Source organism: Coptis chinensis, chromosome 3, assembly GCF_015680905.1.
Source record: "Coptis chinensis isolate HL-2020 chromosome 3, ASM1568090v1, whole genome shotgun sequence".
In the NCBI taxonomy this organism is placed as follows: Eukaryota; Viridiplantae; Streptophyta; class Magnoliopsida; order Ranunculales; family Ranunculaceae; genus Coptis; species Coptis chinensis.
This window is the reverse complement of record NC_141458.1, coordinates 19074749-19095970: the sequence shown is the minus strand read 5'-3', so window position 1 is coordinate 19095970 and position 21222 is coordinate 19074749. Positions and strand designations below refer to the sequence as shown.

At 38.0% G+C, this 21222-nt stretch overlaps 1 long non-coding RNA gene across 1 annotated transcript; it reads right to left on the bottom strand.

The window, feature by feature from the left end:
* Positions 1-15306: 15306 nt before the first annotated feature.
* On the bottom strand, positions 15307-16730 carry LOC147508470 (uncharacterized). The gene is made up of 2 exons (XR_015216369.1): positions 16577-16730; positions 15307-15659 (listed from the first exon to the last, which is right to left on the bottom strand). It is a non-coding gene; the product is annotated as an uncharacterized LOC147508470 (long non-coding RNA).
* Between the last annotated feature and the right edge of the window lie 4492 nt (positions 16731-21222).

Genomic DNA, 21222 nt, shown 5'->3' with positions numbered 1-21222 from the left:
ATCAATATGTTAGGGCTTTTTTGATGTTTTTTATTGGGCATGTTTTGTTTCCCAATGGTCATTCTACGGTACGACTGGGATATTATGCTTATGTATCTAATTTGCATACTATGAGAGATTATGACCTGGGTAGCTCAGTATATGCCACATTGATATCGGCGTTAGATAAAGCTTCACAGACATTCGCAAGTAGAAGTCCTCAGATTGCAGGATTCATGGGACTTTTAGAGATTTGGTTTTATGAGTACTTTCGATGTCTTTGTTCTAACATAGACATGATTGCTGATACTCGCCCTAGATTTGCTAGTTGGTCAGGGCCTCACTTGTAACAGAGGGTAGATTAGGAATAATATCTGTATGGCTCGTGCTCAGATTGATATTAGATCATTATCATCTATTGAGTGGAGACCTTGGCATTTGTCTACTGCCTTTGACGATCCAGTTGTACAGTATACTTGTGTGTTGTCACATCACAGAGTTGTTTTTGCCGCACGTGACTGTCAGGTTTGGTACTGTGGCGACATATGTTGGAGGCAGATGACTGGACGTTATGGAGTTCCATGTGCTCCCATGCCAGATGTTAGTGATGCAAAGTCGTGGGGTAGAATTCAAGTTCATGAAGTTCATGCCAGTGGTGGTCCTTGGCCAGATGCGTCTTCTTTTGTTGTTGAGCAGACTGATGATCAGTATTATAGAGTTGGTGGAACCGTGTCTCCATGGGTCCATTGTTGCCTCCTGTTGGTCGAGCTAGCAACTTCGAGTTTGTGGGCCTGGAAGGGATGAGACGTGAGCTACATATTCCTCATCCGCCACAACCTCTGAATGCATATCAGCCAGCTCCAGTGTCTGCCAGTAATCCTCAGATGTTTGCCGTGTGTGGACCTGATGGGGAGCCTACTTATATTTCCATTCCTGAGGTGCCTCATGCTCGTTTCTCTAAGTTAGAGCCGCAGATTGATCAGTATACCATGGTGAGTTTAATTGTTTTATTTATCTTCTTCATTATATATATAATATGTACTCACACTGTATTTTCTTAGATTTTCAGGCTGAGGTTCGGGAAAGATATGAGAACCAGGTTCTTATGTTTGATGGGATGAGGACTGCCCTGTATCATTATAGCAAAGAAAGAGAGGATGCATATTCTCAGATATATCAGCAATCCCAGCGTGCGTATGACGAGACTTGGAAAGCGTATGAGGATATGCAGCAAGTGTACACGCAACATCGTGGATATGAGGAACTTCAGTGAAGTAGTTAACCTCCGTCCGCATTGAGAAAAGATCATCGGGCCTCAGATTAGGAACTTAGAGGAGCAAATTTTCGAACGTCCAAATAGAGAGAGGAGAGGGATCGAGTGTTAAGGGGCGTAAGAAGTGAGCTAAATAAATTTGATGTAATATGATAGGTTTTGGATTATTTTGGATATTATATGATTATATCATAATCATAGATTTTGGACTGCATAATCATAATCATAGGTTTTTAATTTCTTTGATTTTTTCGATTTTGAATTACAATTCTTAATTTCTTCAATTGCACAATTGTTAATTTCTAAACTTCTATGCACAACTCATAATTTTTCAAGTTCTATGCACCACAGTTCTAATTTTCAGAAAAAACGCAAGCGATTTTGGCAAAACCATGCCCATTGAAGCCCAAGCCCACCCGGTTTTGCCAAAACCGCGCCATAGAAGCCCATTTAGCAACCCAAGCCCACGCGGTGTTGGAAAAACCGCATGAGTGATTTGATACAGCACCAAACCTGGAACCAAATATTGGTCGATTTGGTGTTTGGTTTGGTGTTTTTTTTGTGTTTTCATCAACATGTAGTTCTCCTGAAGTTGAAAAAACACCAAATTCTGATGCTAGGTTGATATCACTGCTAAAGATGCTCCTAGAATCTTTGGAGCATTCACCACTGTTCTGATGCTTGATTGAATTTGAGATACCTCGTCACAATTGAGTCATCAATGGCGAGAGGCTGAGGTGAGAAATACTATCCTCATAATCATAGCCCAGCCTATCTTGACTTCCTTGTACCAAATCCAGAGGTGCATTCCCTATCGAGACCTCATCCTGTTGTTCAGCATTGTACACCACCATATGTTGAGCAACCTCCTCTGATGGATCCTCATCTTCTTTTTTTAAGAAAGCATCCGAAAGGGATCTCCTCTTCAGGGATATCAGGTCCAGAGACTTCCGAGGGGACACTAGAATCCAGAGAGTGATTGGAGTGTGATGGTTCACTCGATTCCATCGTGTCACTAGAGACAGAGATGATGGGGGCATCTTCCAAAATAAGCAAGTGCCCCATCCCCCTAGCCCTCAGATCATCAGCTTCTAGGTTAGCCCTCTTTGATTTCTGTTCAGCCAATCTTAAACTAATCCTTTCCCAACCATTACCATCCATAGATTCTGTTTCTGTTTCTGTTCCGATATTGGTAAATGATTTTCTTTTTGTTCCCACACCAGCAAAATCCTTTCTATTACTTCTGGAGAAAACATGCCTTTTAGTTCCTCGAGAAGCCAGCGTTTTGTATCCCCTACCACGTGTAGGTAAGTCAATGAATCGAAAGCTTGGTATACCAGCTCCAGGCGGGATAGAGGCATGCTTAGTCCCATATGTTTCGTTGTTCTCAAGGAGGGAAATAATTGCCTTGGAAAAGTGAGAAGAACTGTGGTTCGGCGAGGCATAATCACCCCTTAGATTTTTTCTTGTTCCCAAGTTGGCACCCTCCGAGACTAGGTCTCCTAGTCCCATCGAAGCACAGCCCACCTCTTTCATAGCCTCGATCCTTCCAGAAGCTGTAGAGATATCTTGGGTCAGAACTGCATCATTCGGTCCAAAGGCCCTACCCAAGTCCACATCCAACTCCATACCCGAGTAATTTTTATGAGGGTCCCAAACAACCAAGACCCTATCTTGTGATCCAGGTGTTTGCAAAAGTCCAGCAGGTAAGCCTTGTTCCTCGTGGGCTTGGGTCATAAGCCCTGGCCCATGGCCGTTAGCAGAGAAAGTTGGGGCCCCCCAAGACAGAACCAGCATCGGTCACTGACCCATATCAAAACTCATTATGTTATACTAGTTGATGTGTACATGGCCTCGGCCTACATCATCTCTAGGTGGGGCCAGTCCCACTAACTAAACAACAAATCAATAAGAAAATGAGAAGAAATTGTAGTTATAGATTTACCCCAACTATCACACATAAATGTTACAATTGTTTGTGCACGACAAATATTGAAATTCATGATAGAAATGAGGGGCAAAATTGGCATAAAAAAGGCGGAGAAACATAAACACCGTAACTCGCCAACGTGATTTTTATTTTTACTAACACTCTGGGAACGCTCGATGAGCGTGAAACCTATTCTGGCACGCGCGATGCGCCAATTGTTTTTCACACTTATTTTATACTATCTATCCGAAACCGAAATCAATTGGGTTAATAAAAAAACCCCGATTACAAAATTCAAATTTGAATCGATCATTAAAAATTTTAATTCCCAATCCGATTTGTTGTTCTAGATGTAAAGAGGTCCCACTAACCCACTAATTTAGACTAAATATGTTAAATTTGTCAGGATAAAAAATAAATAAATTATAAAAAAATAAATTCTGAAAATTTGTTCAGAATTTCTGATGAAATTGTCAAAATTTCAGATGGAATTGGCAAAATTTCGAATGGCATAGGTTGTAATAATAATGTGAAAATTTGTCCAAAATTTCCGATGAAATTGTCAAAATTTCGGATGGCATGGCTGTAGCATGGGTTGTAATAATAGTGTTTGGCGAGGCTGGACAGATGTCGTTTGAGTCGTTGACATGTTCAATGGTCTACGGGGAGAGTAATAAACGTTTGCAATAAATGGCGTTTTAAAGATAAAAATACGATTACCTAAAAAAAACACCCCACAATATTTACAGAACACATAATCACGTATCCACGTATACGGAAATTGAAAAGAGTCTAAGTAGTGCATGGAGAACCCACTCACACAATTTACAAAAATCATTACCGAAATGAGAAAGGTTATTGAGGAGAGCAATAAATATATGCGGAGAGAATAATAAGAAGAATTACACACCTGATATTGAGAGAGTGATATTAGGAGGGGGAGATATTGAGGGAGGAAAAGTCGGTGATTGTTTTTCCTTATATCTCCCGCGTGAACAAATCTTCTGGAAAAAGAAAAATAGGCGAGGGCAAAACTATAAACAATGAGAAATAAGAGAAGGTAAAACTGGAAAAAAGAAAAACGGCCTATGAAAATATTGTACTGGGTTGCGCTCTTTAAAGTAGTTAGATAATAATAAAGACATTCTTTCTGAAATTGCAAAAATACATGCATTGTGTCTTTCCAAATGGACAATTTATTTCATTTGTAAATTCGAAATGTTACCTAACAACTCAAACAAAGTGTTTTTTAGTTTTGGTTTCCAACTCAAACTAAGTGTTGATAATTATCCATTAAAAAAGTTCTCAAAAAACCCAACCAAAAAGTACACATCCCCAAGAGATGGTGAGTTGGTGACACAATAAAAAGAGGGGGAAAAGTCCAATACTTGTGTAAAATCGTGGAACTTGTGCTCAACGTTTCCTTATGAAAGTCAATAATCAACCATGCAAGCGGATAATGTTGGAATTTTGGATTGCTGGGCTAGGCTGGGCTGAGCCCATAGGAGGCTTTGGCAGAGTGGAAAATATTAGTGACCCAGTGCCAGCCCCAAATTCTAATGAAAAGCCCGCCTGGAATTCTTTATGCAATGGGACCGTGCATCCAAAATAGTTTATCTGGGGCTAGGCCGCTAGGGCTATCAATAGATCTTGGGTTGGGTTTTGGAAAATCCAAACCCAAATCAATAAGAAAATTACAAATTAAAACCGAACCGAAAACTTATAAAATCAATTAATTTCAACCACACAATTGATAAACACATTCAAAATTAATCATAAATATTATTAAAATATCATTTTATTGGTTCGGGTTCATATCGGTTCGGTGGAGGGCAAACCCGAAACCAAACCAATATCTTATCGGTTCGGTTTTCAGTCAGTGGAGAGCAAACCAAATTACTAAAACCCAAATCATTTTTTATCGGTTTGGTTCGGGTCAGTTATCGGGTTATCAAAACTCATTGACAACCCTATCTAGGGCAATTACTACTTCCAAGCAAAATCCAATATTTCTATTTCGGCCAATATATTGAATAGGCCAAAAACCGATATATATTGGATATATCGATATCGATATATATTGAATATATCGATATATCAGTTATATATATCTTTTTGTTGATTAGTCAATTTTTTTTGTATGTCGATATATCAGAAATATCACCGATATATAAAATATTTTAATAAAAAAATCGGTCAAAGATTGTCAAATATCGGTCAAAGTCATAAATATATATAGGCCGAATTTTAGAAGTACATACTTATTTTAAGTTAAAATAAATACGTAAATAAAACTTCACCTATAAAATGAATTCAAACATAATTTTGTGTGGATATCATCTACTCACCATAAACATCATCTCTACAAAATTTGGACTCATTTGGAAATCTCTAACTTAGGAAAAAGATGATTGCAAAAATACTATTTTCTGGACTGTTAGATTTATTTTTAAAGATGACAATAATTTTTAGCTAGGTTAGAGATTTCCAAATGAACTCAAATTTTGTAGAGATGGTATTTATGGTATGTAGGTAATATCTACAAAAAATTAAAGTTGAATTCATTTTCTAGGTAATGTTTTACTTACATACTTATTTTAAATATATATATATATATATGGGGGGGAGGGGGAGATACAGCCACAGGTACTGTAGCCACATTGTGGACACAGCCGATCCACACCTTTCAGCTCGTGCATCAACAGAACTGATCCTACGGACATAGTCCATTCTTCTCCAAAAAACGAAATTCCAGAAAAACCAAAATTTCATGAATTTTGAAAACAAAAAACACGAAATAGGATTCAAATAAAAAATCGAATGTTTACCTTCTTCTCCAAAAAAATCAGTGTTTACGAATCAATCTCCTCCAATTTCACCGATCTCTCTCCAAAATCTATAAAGGAGAAAGCGAAAACAAATTTTTTTGTGTTCAATCCATAAAAGAGATTCATTTGAAGAAGAAATTAGGTATAACTATTCTCTCAACTTAATCTTATTTGGTATTGATGGTTCATGACTGATTATGTATTTATGTGTAGTGATGATTAACCTTTATGTATTCTCCACAAATTCGTATTAATGGTTCTTGACTGACAGAGTTCACAAATTCGTATTAATCTTATTTGGTATTAATGGTTCTTGAGTTCTTGACTGACAGAGTTCACAAATTTCTTCTTCACGAATTTATGTGTGACTGATTATGATTATGTATTCTTTTCCTTGCAATGAGATAAGCTAGTGTGTAGTGATGATTAACCTTTATGTTTCTTATGTCATCTCATGGAACATTCTTCATGACTTTAAACAAAAATCTACCCCAACTACACAAGCAACCGCTCCACCTACCTCTCCACCGACCTCGACCCGTAAAGTCGTTCCTCTTCCGTGAGTTGCCACGTGGTTCTAACTTATTATTGTACACTTAGTTTGTTGATTTCAAGTACTATAAAAAATTGAATGTTTACCTTCTTCTTCTCCAAAAATCCCGGTCTGGCTACACTCTCCGAAAACAATTAAGGTTTGTGTTTACCTTCTCTCTTTTAATCTTATCTCCAAAAAATCAGTGTTTCACTCGAAAACAATGTGCTAATTAACCATTGTTATGTTGAATTAAGGTGTTCATTGACGAATCAATCTTCGCTTCAAGCTTGGTTTAAGTCGGAGCAACCTTTATTTTCACAGTTTGTTTCTTCCATTCAAACAAGATTTTGTTGTTCATAAATTGGGATTTTGCTTCTTTTTATAGAACTAATTGGCGCTGCTATGGGTTTGTTTGATATTTGTTTGCTTTATAAACATTTAAGTGGGATTGAATTATTAATTGAAGATATTTTGTTTGTTTACTTGATTGGATTTATAAGAGATGAATGATTCAAAATAAATAAATCATTAAATCAAGCAATGAAGTTATGAACGGTGAACTCGCCGAGTTCGGTGAACTCTATCGAAGTTTTGAACTCTTTCGAGTTCGAGTTTTGAACTCTTTCGAAGTTCGGTGAACTCTTTTCGAGTTCGAGTTTTGAACTCTGTTATAAGAGATGAATTATTCAAAATAAATAAATCATTAAATCAAGCAATGAAGTTATGAACGGTGAACTCTATCGAGTTTTGAACTCTGTTAGAGTTCGAGTTTTGAACTCGCCGAGTTCGGTGAACTCTTCGAGTTCAAAGTTTTGAACTCTGTCGGGAGTTAGTTGAACTCTTTCAAAGTTTTGAACTCGACAGAGTTCACCGAACTCTGTCGAGTTTTGAATTCCCGCCGAGTTCGAAGTTAACCGTAATTGGCTCATTTGAAATGAAGTGAGTTAGGAGCCACCCTCGAAATATGTATATTTTTTCCTCTTTGTCTCCAAATGTCACTGTGAGCTACAACAAGCTTTTAGATGCATCCGCATTGTGCGCTTAGGTTTTAAGTTGTTCTTGATCTCTCGGTTTAGCCCCCGACTTTCTATATAAAATTAGAAAACTCAACTTTTTATTGGTTTGTTGGACAAGTGAAGTAGGGAAGAACTCACTTTTATGGTTGTGCATGGGCTTTCTTTTGTATTTAGTCGGATCAGGGACTTACGTGGAAATGTGTTTGAAGCTTCCGATGTTTTGGTTTTGAAAGACATTTGGTTCTCTTGCAGAAACCAGAGGCCTCTCTTTATCTCTTTCGTTCTGTTGCCATGAAGAGAGTGTGGAATACCCTCTTCTCTTTAGTTCACCTTAACAATCATTGTAAGAGACTGGAATTTGTACAAAGTATGACATATGACATCGATTGCATTGATTTTATCTTAAGTCTTCTAAGCCATATTTCCGCAGGCCTCCTCTAACACTAGGTTTAAAGCCCAAATGTTTACCAAACTCTGTGTCAAAATACTTTCATGAGTACTGACCCAGATTGGACTAGGGTAATAGACTTGACCCCCTGTTTGTAAAGGTTACTGCAGGGAAGATACTTATGTGGTTGGTTTTCCCTTCTTTTGACTATGTACTTTTACTATAGGCTAATGGAAGCCTTTTACTGTGAAGTTTTACTTAGTACCTCGTACTTTACTTCTTTAAAGTCTATATGAAAAAAGGAGCTGTTGATACAAAATTGGGAAGTTGAAGTTAGAATATCTAATGTGAAGGCGTGAGGCTAATTCTTAAATACGTTTTAGAGATGAAGTTGCAAAGGAAAAGGTGATTTGGATAGTTATACAATCGAGGTGTCCAAGAAGAGATATCTTCACTTGAGTGATGACAAAAAATCAAATTTTGGATTTTTGCTAAGTAACATGGACACTTTGTATATGACATATGGCCACTTCCATAGTTATTTATCCAGTAAAGAGACACTTTTAAGGTCTTGAACCCAAGAGTTAGTTGTGTAACTAAAGAATAGAAATAGTTTTCTTTTTAATTAGTCGGGTCCTTGTGTCCTAGTTCAAATAGGTCGTAGTTTTTCTTTTTATTGGTTTGTTAGACAAGTGTAGCTAAATGGATGTTTGTTTGTTTGGATTTTTGTTACCGTAGATGGAAAGAACTCGCGTGCAATAGGTGTGGTGATAACACTCATTCATCGAGAAATGTTGTTGGTTGTCTACGCCTTGTTGCATTCAAAATGTCGTGGAAGTAGGATCCCGAAAACAAATGAGCCAAATCCAATCTCTTGGGAAAAAATTTTTTTGACTGTCGGCTTGGAGACTTCCAATGGTTGGAAGACGCAAGAGCATCGCCATTAGTACCTCTAGAGAATCTAAGATGCGCATGGTTGAATTCGCTGGGTTGAAAAGGTTAACACAACAATGAAGAAAACGGAAAATGAAAGCAGAAAATTCTTGAATTGCACCGAGTGTGGGAAGGATTTTGAATGGTTGGATACGTTGTTAGCTTGGTTAAGGAGCAACATTGAGTTGGCAGCGAGTTCAAGCTCTTCCACAGTCACCTCTTCCTCGTCTTCAAAAAAAGATAAAAAAGTCAAAATTACACTTGAAATTGACGACGATGGTTTGTCGAAAGAATTCGAGTTTCATTGTAAAATTAGATGAGTGCGTGGTTGATTTCAAGTTCTTTGTATTGCGTTTTTTTGTGAACTTGTGGTGAATGTAATTATGCTGGTTAATTCATTTTGTGAACTTGCTGGTTAATCCATTTTGCTTATCTTGGTAACAACTTGTGGTGAACTTGTGGTTATGACTCTGATGTAACTATGACTCTGGTTATGAACTTGTGGTGAACTTGTGCTTATCTCCATAACTATGACTCGATTTATTTGCAGGTTAAGTGAATATACGAAGGTTTTGACCGGAGGTTGAGAGTTCGACACAATCGACAATGTTAAAGCGAAAATTCAGGACAATGAGGGAATTCCACCGCACCAGCAGACGCCATTTTCGCCGGTAAGCAACTTTTGAGGATGGTCGCACCTTGGCAGATTACAACATCCAAGAGGGAGTCCACTTTACATCTTGTCCTTTGTCTACGTGGTGGCATGCAGATTTTGTTAATACCTTGATCGGAAAGATGATCACTCTAGAGGTTGAGAGCTCGGACACCATTGACAATGTGAAGGCTAAGATTCAAGACAAGGAAGGGATTCCGTTGAGAGCTCGGACACCATTGACATGTGAAGATGGTCGCACTATGTTGTCTGTTTGGTTTGTTGTCTATTGGATCCTGGATTCTGTGCTAGTTTTATTTGCTACAGAATCTTGTGTTGATGTAACAATGAATAAATTTGATTGGTAGTTTGTTCTAATAATAATGAATAAGTTTGATTGGTAGTTTGTTCTAATAGTTTCTGTCAGAAAATAAAAGCTAAATAAAAGTTGTCACAGTTCCTACAACTTAAATAGTTTTGCTGTCATAAACATAAAGATAAACAAGTTTCTACAAAAGAGAACAAGTTTTGGTCCGAAACATTGGTCCGAAACATAAACAGTTCCTACAAGTTGTCAGAGAACAAGTACAAGTACAAGCCGTATTGGTATTTCACGTAAAACATACAAAAAACGCAAGTAGAATAGAAAAAGACAATGAGAACACCGACTGAAAAAAGCACAAGCTAACATAACATAACGCAAGTCTGTACTAGTTTTACACTCCGACAACTTGCGCATTTTAGTTTGTCATTGCAGAACGTAATGTTTTTGCCAAAACACGAAACAGCTGTTTTTTTGCATCTTGAATGGTGTGGCCTAAACCCTAAACACCTTTTGAACGGTGTGGCCACACCGTTCAAGAGGCAAAAAAAACAGACAACACCATTTTTATCCAAGCTCAAATCCCAAACGACATGGCCACACTGTTTGGACTAGGTCCCAAACGGTGTGGCCATGCCGTTTGGGACCTAGTCCAAACGGTGTGGCCACACCGTTTGGGACTAAATCCAAACGGTATGATCACACCGTTCAAGAGGGAAAAAAACAGACCACCATTTTTATCAAGCTCAAATCCCAAACGGCATGGCCACACCGTTTTGGACCTAGTGAAAACGGTGTGGCCGCGACCGCTCAAGAGAGAAAAACAGATCCACTTTATCCATCCCAAACCCAAATTTCAGAAAAACAAAATTTTGCAAAGCAAAAACACGAAATAAACAAAACATCAGGTCTTCTCCAAAAATTACATCGAGAATTCTTCTCCAAAAATTTTCTACCCTCTTCTTTCCATAATTCACGAGTGGGTTCTCTCTTTGGGCGTGTGCTTCTTTCACAAAAGGTAATTTCTCTATTTCTCATTAATTTCTCTATTTTGAATTTCCTTATGCATTTTCTCGACTAGCCTTATTATACATTTACACTTGTGACTTGCTTAAATGGACAACAATTTGTTTGAGTTGTAGTTGCTACTATACTTTGTTCACAATGCCCTTGTTTCCACAATTTTGACATTTTTTGTTACTGTAGATGGACGACTCAATATTGATTGATGAAGTCGGAGAGAAGGAAGAATACGGTTCAGGTGAGCTAATGTTTCAATTTTATTTTCGATTTCTACCAACGAATTCAATACTGTATTATTGTACCGTGTTAGTTTATTTGTTTTTTTTTTGACGTGGACACATTTATTTGCATTACCCGAGTCTTTTGTGGCACCTTCTGCGGCACCTTCTGTGGCATTTTCTTCCTCTGTTCAACCTCCGGAGTTTGAAGTGGAAGTGGAAATTGTGAAGCCACCATGTTTGGGAATGTGTTTTGAAACTCTTGAGGCTGCAAAACAATTCTATATAGATTACGGAAAATCATTTGGATTTAGTCCAAGAATTGAAGCTCAAAAATCAGTTTCGCTTAGGATGAAGTTAGTAGTTGTCAAATGACTTGCTCGCGATTTGGGGTTTATAGAGATCGAGGAGGCAAAAATAAGAATGTGGATGGAACTGAGAAAGAAGTGAGAAAAAGAAACACAAATACAGTTAAATGTGGGTGCCTTGCTTCAATGAGGGTGACAAAGCAAAATAGTGGAATCTGAAAGTGATGAAATTTAGTAGCGAATCACAATCACAACCCAGTTAGTCCGCAAAAAGAATCGTATGCCCTGTTAATAGAAATATGCCTGTACAAAAGCTAAGGTGTTGATTGACTCATTTCGATATGTATGGTGGTGGATATTTGACATTGTTTCACATGCAAATGAATAAAGTTGTTGATATATTTGGATATATCTAAAATATACAAATTGGTTTTGATGATAGGGATTGTTGGAACCATTTGGGCCCCTCAAAATATCCCCAAATCCTCAAATATCAGAATACAAAAACCGGGTGAGAGGTGATGCTACTATTTTGTACTATGCTTGACGAAAGTGCTTCATTTTTCAAGAAAAAAAGTATAGAGGATCCTATAGGATCCTAATTTCTTTTATGCAATACGATGGATCATGAAGCAAGGGCCATTAATTTTTTTTTCTCGGGTAGATGGTCGGTCGCATACGCCATTAATTTTTCCGTTTCAATATTTTGGTGAGGTGGTTTTCTTTGATACCACATATCGTAAGAATGTATATGAAATGTCATTAAGCCCCATTTATCGGAGTTAACCACCATATGCAATCAATCCAATTTGGTTGTGCACTACTTTTGGATGAAACAGAAGATTCTTTTCAGTGGGTTTTTGAGACTTGGCTTGGAGCTATGGGCGGACGTGCCCCATCTGCAATTATCACAGATCAAGATAGAGCTATGACTCTAGCTATTGGTACGGTATTCCCTAATACTCGACACAGATTCTGCCTATGGCATATTATGAAGAAGTTCCCTGAAAAACTTCCAAATTATTATTATCGGAAGTCAAAATTCAAAAAAGAATTCAAACACTTTGATTCGAAGCAAATATTTATTCCCTGATGTGTTTGAAAGGAGGTGGGCAGAATTGATGTCTAGTTTTAAGTTGGAGGAGAATGAATGGCTTCAAGAGATGTACAAGATTCGACACAAAAATGGGCTCCAGGTTATCACTTGATACTTTTTATGCCGGCACTTCGACTCACCGGGCATTCTAAAAGCATGAATTCGTTTACAAGAACTTTTTCACATCTACGACAACTCTTAGAGTTTGTAGTTTGATAAGTGTTTGAATGATTGTTGAAAGTTTGATGAGGATTATATTAATCAACACTTCGAATCGGATTATAGGCGAAATTCATTTCTCTTGAAGAGTGCGCAAGTGTATACACAAGGAATGCGTTATGATAGATTCAAGCAAGAATTCGAAGTTAAAATGAAACCGAGTATGTCCCCGCATGATGATGAAAAAGGTAATCGACGGCAACATAACCTACACTTATAAGTCGCGAAGTTACATTCACGAAAAGTGGAATGGAATGGTGAAAGTTCAACCCAAATGGAAAAAGAAGGTAATTGTGAATGCAAAACTTTTTGAATTTCTAGGGATACCTTGTGGACACCTCATAAAGGTATTTCGAGTCGTGATATTGAGATTCCCGAAGCTCTTTATTCTTAAGAGGTGAATGAAAGGGGCAAATAAGTATAGAGTCGAGTATGACCGTGGACCGGTAAGTGGCCATGAGAACTCGAGGTAATCGAGAATTACTCGACTTCAAATGGTTGCTAATCGGTTGGTTTATGAAGCCGCTGAAACCGATTCAAATTTTACAATTAATGCTACAAAGACTGCAAGAACTGTCGGTGGAGCTCAAGAAACGTAGGAAGTTGACCACGGTGTTTTAGGTTGTTAATTCATGCACTATTGCCGATAGTTCAAAGACCGCGCCATTTGACGACCTATCCCAAGTTTTACTTTTGAATCCTAACATCTCTCAAACAAAAGGAAGAAAAAAAGGTCTTGAAGATTTATAAGAAAACTAAGGACGATGGTAGAATAAAAGGGGGTCTTGAACAAGCATGCACAAAAGCCAAAGCAAAGACAGAGGAGATGTACATGTTGTAACAAAGTTGGTGTTAACCATGACAGACGAAATTGTCCTGAAAATCCAAACAAAAAGAAGGGCCCAAGTAAGTATAATATTGTTTCCTTAAGCTTAATTCGTAGTATCCTATCTTACACAATTGCCTTTAAAACTTAACGTTTTCCATTCTTTTTTATTTACAGTATTGGATGTAGAGTTAGAGGACAGAGACGACGACGATGAGGAGAACGAAGACGAGGATGGGGAGGAGAACGAAGACGAGGGCACAAATGATAACATTTCCCTTTATCCAGTTTTATCCTGCTCGTATGGAACCTAGCAAGGAGCGGTGGTGGGGCTGTTTGAGGACACGAATATCTGCGCCATTCATGTCACCAACTTTATTTGGTGGGGCTGTCAGAGTTCTGGAATTGTGAAGAAGTTTTAGTGATTTGAGTTTTATTTGGGTTTTAGTTATTTGGGTGAATTGTCAGAGTTTTAGTTATTTGGGTGAATTGTCAGAGTTTTAGTTATCATAGTTTTAGTAAACTATTTATTCATTTTGGAACCAATCAGAAGTTTAGTAAATTATATGAACTTGATTATATGTCAGAACTTGATTACCTTTCAGAAGTTTTACATGTCAGAAGTTTTAGTAAATTATATGAACTTGAGTTTTAGTATAACAGTTGATTTAAACGTAATTATGCATGTAGTAATTATTGATGTGTACAGTGATTGGACTGGACTGAGAGACAAAATTCGAGGCTAAAACGACTTTTGCTAGGTAGTCTCAGATTGCACACCAAACGGTGTGGCCACACCATTTGGACTAGGTCCCAAACGGTGTGGCCATGCCGTTTGGGATTTGAACTTGGATAAAATGGTGGTGTCTGTTTTTTTGCCTCTTGAACGGTGTGACCACACCGTTTGGACTTAGTCCCAAACGGCATGGCCACACCGGTGTTGTCCTTTATTTGTCCCAAACGGTGTTGCCATACCGTTTGGCCTTTGAATAATAAAAATGTGTTGTTCGGTGTGGCCACACCGTTTATCCTTAGTCCCAAAACGGTGTGGCCACACCGTTTGGGATTTGAACTGGGTTAAAAATGGTGTTGTCTGTTTTATTTGAGTCTTGAACGGTGTGGCCACACCGTTTGTCCTTTGAATCCCAAATGGTGTGGCCACACCGCTTTTGGATTTGAACCACACCGTTAAAATCCAAAATGGTGTTGTCACACAAGTATGGGATTTGACTCTTGAACGGTGTGGCCACACCGTTTGGCTACACCGCTTTTAGTCCCAAACGGCATGGCCACACCGCTCAAGAGGCAAAAACGATGTTTTGTGTTTTGGCAAAAACATTGCGGATCTCGCATTAGATTTGTGTGTAAATTGTTATTGATTGGATAATGGTAGACATTTTGTGAAAACCATGGGGTTATAGTCCGCCACTTTTCTAGCAAACGCAATGAAGCAGGATATTGTCGTGGGCTAAGCAATAAATTCAAATGAAGCAATGCGCGTTTATCTGAGGAGACCAACAAAATGAAACGAAAAAAATTATTAGATCAGGCTCGGGTCAAGTTTCAGGCCCCTTTGCAAGTCCATATACTTTCGTGCTATGATGAATCCATAGACTCATAGAGGCAATAATACACAACACAACATTTTGCACAGAACACAAACAAAAAAATAAAAGTGTAATCAATCAGGTCAGGCAAAAGAACAGTGTTTGTTTGTGTAATCAATCCTGACCACCTGAATAATAACCAGACACCCTCTGAAAGTACTAATAAGTTTTCAAAATCTATGTTATCAAAATCTAAAATGTGAACAGATAAGTTACTCAAGCTTCAGGAACTGTAGTAACATGTTTCAGGAACAGAATTTCAGGGTTAACATGTTTGTTACACATGCTCAAATACTTTGACATCCCAACAAATGACACTACAGTTCTCCAGTACTTAAAAGTCTGCAATCTCTCCAGTAAGTGGACATAACTTTCAGCAAATAAGCGGATATATAATAGACCACTGCTTTACTGCCTAAAGAGAGGGCACTCTGAAGTCTGAACCCGTTTCCTCACTTTCTTAACTTCAACTTCTTCAACATTCTTTGCAAAACCATTATCGCAACCTGCACCAAGAGGAACACTACAAGTCTTATAAGGATGAACATTGTAAGCAACAACGTATTACAAATGTTTCGAGATAAAGCCAAATATAATTAACTATGAAATAGACCTTTTGCAATCATTAAAGCGTAATATCTATTCTATTAAGGTCTCCACCAAGATTCAGTTCTCAGAATACTTCAAGAAGAAGAGCAAACAAGCTTCTATTAACAGCCTATAAGATAAGTTAAGTAATGATCAAGGCAAATTGGACAAATGTCCCCTGTGAGTGGTGATGATAGCCCTTGTGAAGATAATACATTCTTTTATGAGAATGTATCTAAACACAACAAAAAGATTTTGGTATTCATAAGAATGGCTTTCTAAATCCAAATCCCAAACCAGACTTTGATCTCACAATCATGAAACTCGTAAAGGAATAGTTATCACAGATTTTAAATTTGCAGAAACATCATTGTCTTCATATATCTAGCAGACATTAATCAGCTAAAGGAATAGTCCAAATAGAGTGTACCCTAGAGCAGCAATTAAGTTACTCAAGCTTCAGGAACTATAGTAAATACCTATCAACTACAAGTCCATGTGCACTAATTCCTCATTCAATGTACTCTAACACAACAGTCCAAATCCTCAAGGTTCAAAAACTCTACAAACAACATAGCAGCTACAAATCGCGAGTTTGTTTTACTCCTAATCTGTTATACACTAGCACAATCCTTAAAGCTTTCCAGTTTCAAAGTCAACATGTGTGTGTGCTTTATTCCTGCAAAACTAACCTCTCCACTTGCTTCCTCATGTTCACCATTTCCATTTCCAACACTCGTCCCAACACAAGATAAAAGGAGGTAAACTAACCAAACTCAACATACCTAAATCCTATGCTAACCACTAAACCCTAAACTAACCAAACTCAACATACCTAAATCCTATGCTCATTCACGATATCGTCCGCCAATGAACTTGCACCGGGTCAAATTGTATGCCTCCATGAACTCGTTCTGTGCATCGTCTGGAATCGCAGATCCACCCAATTGCGTGCCTTGATTGAGCAAGCGAGAAATTTCATCGACGACGGGTTGTCAAAAATTAAAACAAAAACTACATTAGTATATACATTTACATTTATAAAATACCAAAACAAAACAAAACAAAAATTAACGCGTTGTAAGATATTAACTCACCGTGATTATGATATGGAAGACTCTCGTAGGGAGTAGTGACTAAGATGATCGGGGTTTATCATTCTCATATGACTATTGTTTTCGCACCAACTCATGTATCTACTAACACACTCCCATGGATAAGACGGAATGGGTCCTCGTTGTTCAAGTTGAATCAAGTGATTCTGCCATTTACTCCAGTAGGAAGATGCAATATTAAATTTCACATCATACCCGCATCCGGAAGTAGTTCACGTCGAGGTCTTTGGTCTTGGGGGATCTGAGGGTACAAACCGCATATGACCCAACCGACGACAACCCTCAAACATTGTATCGCTTTCGACATTATCAAGAAAGCATATAAATCCCTTGAAAAAAAATGCTATTTCATCCACCGGCCGTGCTCGGACTTGCACATAGGGATACCATTCAACCTTGTCAAATAGCATATGATCGAGGAAATTAATCATTAACCACATACTAATAATATCAATTAATAAATAAAACTATTTACATACAAAAATGCTTACATCGGTACAAGTCATATTATCAATGGTGGCTCGGTATGCTTCAATGCAAACCGTTGTTGTGCTATCATAAAAGATCGAGTAATCGAAAGTACCTACGAGCACGCACATGCTCAACTGATAGTCCTCATTTGGGTATGGCCTGAACACCGGGAAGTACTCATAAATCCATGCCTACATTAATATAGACACCCAGTTAATATTGTAATAGATAGATAAAATTGACATTGAAAAGAAAAACAAAAAAACTAATACCTGTAGGAGAGTGAAATAGCCCGAAACACCCTTCACCTTGGCACTTGTGGCAGTCCCAAGACCTCTGTACAAGTAAGCCAGTAAGGCTACACTCCACGCGTAGTCTCTGATCTCGGCAAATTTCGAAAGCAGTCTCAGATAACAAACGGGAACTGCAGTTCCAGACGTGTCGGTGAAGGCGGTACATCCAAAGAAAAATAACAGATAAGCTCTCACAGCAAACTGCACCTCTTTTTGGGTTGACGCCTTCTTCACAACAACCCCATTTTCATCACGTAAATCTTCATCTCATTACTTCCAAAGAAATCGCTTCATCAAGAAATCCATCCTAACTTTGGAAGTGAACTTATTGGATTTCATCTCCGTGATCTATCTTATCCATGGGTATGCCAAGATCTTTGTGGAGGAGTCTTTTGTTCGTTTCCAAGGTCAAATCAGTGTCCCCAGTCACTGCTTTGCCTCTGATCGGAACTCCTAAGAGTTGGGAAACATCGTCCAATGTGATTGTCATCTCGCCCCACGGCATATGAAACGTGTTGGTCTCTGGATGCCACCTCTCCACAAACGCAGAGACCAACACAGATCCCGATGCCCTCAGATACACCTAAGACCGTAGAGCACATAAGCCGGTTCTTTGAAGCTCCACACGAAAAGTAGAACAGTTTGAACACTCTCCGAGGATATCCCATTGTACCAACTTGTTTAGGTGCCCATGGCACTTCAACACCCCCTCGCCCGCCTAAAACAAAAAACTTAGTATTAATGTATGCACAAGTTTCGTAATACAAAATTTAAATACTAATAGACACTAAATGATAATATTACCTGCCCCTCCCAAACATCGCGAGCCACCACAGCACCGCATAGTCATACAACAGATGTGACACACAAGGGCCACCTCCATAAACACCTCTCTTGAACTCCAAGTCATTGTTAGACTTTCTCACAATATTCACCGGAGGTACAGTACATGGACTTCCTCGTCATCATCCTCCTCCTCCTCCTCCTCCACTTCCTCCCTCCTCGGTCTCCTCTTACGCATCATCAACACCCTCTTCTTCACTATCAGATGACTTAGAACTACACTCTTCCCACGATCCATATTTACGCCATCATCATCGCCATCGCCATCATACATCTACATCTAAATCTAAATCTAATCTAAATCTACATCTACATCTACATCACTTAACTGTCCCCTTTCTTCTTCTTTTTGATTTCCTAACTCTACACCACTTACAACATTACTGATCATCTGCTTTCCGATCCCCTCTACGAACTGATGCCGAAGTGGTTGTTCTCCTTCCTCTCTTTTTCTCAGGGGCTCCTCATCGCGACCGAACTACTACTCCCCCCACCTAACAACTTCTTAGCACCCGTGAAAACACTTTTTGCTGCATTCTTCACATTCACATTCTTTGTTCGAGGCATTGCTACAAAATAAATTGGAGTTAAAAATAAGACATTCCCCCTTCAACTAATTCAAATTGTTGCAATACCAACGTGAAAATACAAAAAACGAAATAAGGCGGTGTGCATGCCAATCTATATCTAAGGTGTGCATGCTATCTAGGCAAACTATACTCCTCTATTAAATCCCCCCTCCACACACTAACAAAAAAAACCCAATCTAATTCAAGCATGCGAAATTGACTAGGAAAACTTTGCGAGAACGGCTCATGTAACACTTTAAAGCCACCATGGAGATAATGAACATCGAAAAAAGAAGCACATTTGTAAAACGAAAATAGTCGACACAGCATAAGAGAAAGACAATATAAGAGTTGAAGCTCGATGGGGAAAATGAAAGGGCCATAATCTCACGAGTGAAGGAACGAAGAAAGACCAACGTCAAAGGGGAACAACTGTCGATACTCGATCTTAAGTCTCTAACTAAAAAACTAATGAATATGAACTGAGTGTAGAAGCTATTAAAGTCACAAATAGATATACATAGCACATCAAGATGAAGAAGTCGATAAAACTCAGAGTCAAATGCATCTACTTTGCACATATATATATATAGCAGAGGCATTATAGAAAAATTGCAATCAGTTATTAAGTTGGATTCGAGCATATGGCATAGATGCAAGTTAAATGCAGCCACGGGTCTTGAGTTTGAGGCAAGTACAAGGTGTCGGCGATACACATTAATGAATTTTGGCGCCTCTTGCTAGTTTGGGACGCCCAACATAAACTAAAATGTGAAAAACTTTTAATCTTTTGTACTTGCATGATCTTCATGGCAAATTCTTAGCTGGAAAGAAGCCTTACGACCATGCACAAGAGTACTGTGGTAGGGCCGGTAGGTAGTCGGGACCTTAATTAGTTTAGTTAAGCCACACACCTACTATGATTTGCATGTACAAAATGGGTGTCTAAAATTCAAAAGAATTGAATCAAACATAACATTATATATATAAAAAAAAAAGATAGAAAGATAGAACATAGAACAGTTACCCCAAAACAGAGCTATATATTTATTTTGAATCAAGCAGCGATATCTCCGGTCGATATGGCCTCAAATAAAAATCTAGTGATATCAACAGGAGAGACAATAAGTTCATAAGTTCATTGCTTGATTTAATGATTTATTTATTTTGAACTTGGATAAACATAACATTGATGTCTCTGTCTCCATTTCTATAAATCGAAAAAATTAAAAATATAAATAACTTAAACAGTCAAAAATCCCAATGTACATAAACAGTGTAAATAACTTAAACATCAAAACTCTGACAGAGTTCAAAACTCTGAACTCTGATAGAGTTCACCGAACTCTGAAAGAGTTCAAAACTCTGATAGAGGAGTTCAAAACTCTGAAAGAGTTCAAAACTGTGATAGAGTTCACCGAACTCTGAAAGAGTTCAAAACTCTGATAGAGTTTACCGAACTCTGACAGAGTTCAAAACTCTGAACTCTGACAGAGTTCAAAACTCGACGATTCAAAACTCGATAGTTCACCTAACTCTCAAAAGAGTTCAAAACTCTGATAGAGTTCATAAGTTCAAAACTCTGACAGAGTTCATAAGTTCATAAGGTTACTATCTATATCATGATAGTAACCTTCTAAGGCTACTAGAACTCACAAACTAGACTTCTAGACACTTCTAAATTAGGCTTAAAGAATAAAAATGAAAATAACTTGTTTTTAGTATAATTGGATTTACTAAAAAACAATTAGACAATAAACATAGGCTCTATGTTCTACATCAATCCTGCCAAAATGTTGCGATGTTTATCGGTTTTAAAAGCACTAGGCAATAAATCACTAACACCAATATCGCCGCCAGCCCAACAATATATAAATTTTAAGTCGAAATATTCTAGCCTTGTTAAATTACAAAATTATCAACCGCTTACAAAACTTGAAATCTTACATTGTCAATGTATCAAAAAGAAATTACTACCTAACCAAAAGAATAAAAATCACCTACCATCTTATTTCTATCATATAAAAGCAACAAGACATCCTATATTCTCTAGTGTTTAAATGAAACTGCCCTCTCCAAAACCTCCTTTTCAACGCTCAACTTACCCAAACTTATGTAACAAACATGTCGATATGTTCGATGATTCGGTTTTAGAGGTGAAGTGGAATATTGAAAATAACCCCGCATTCG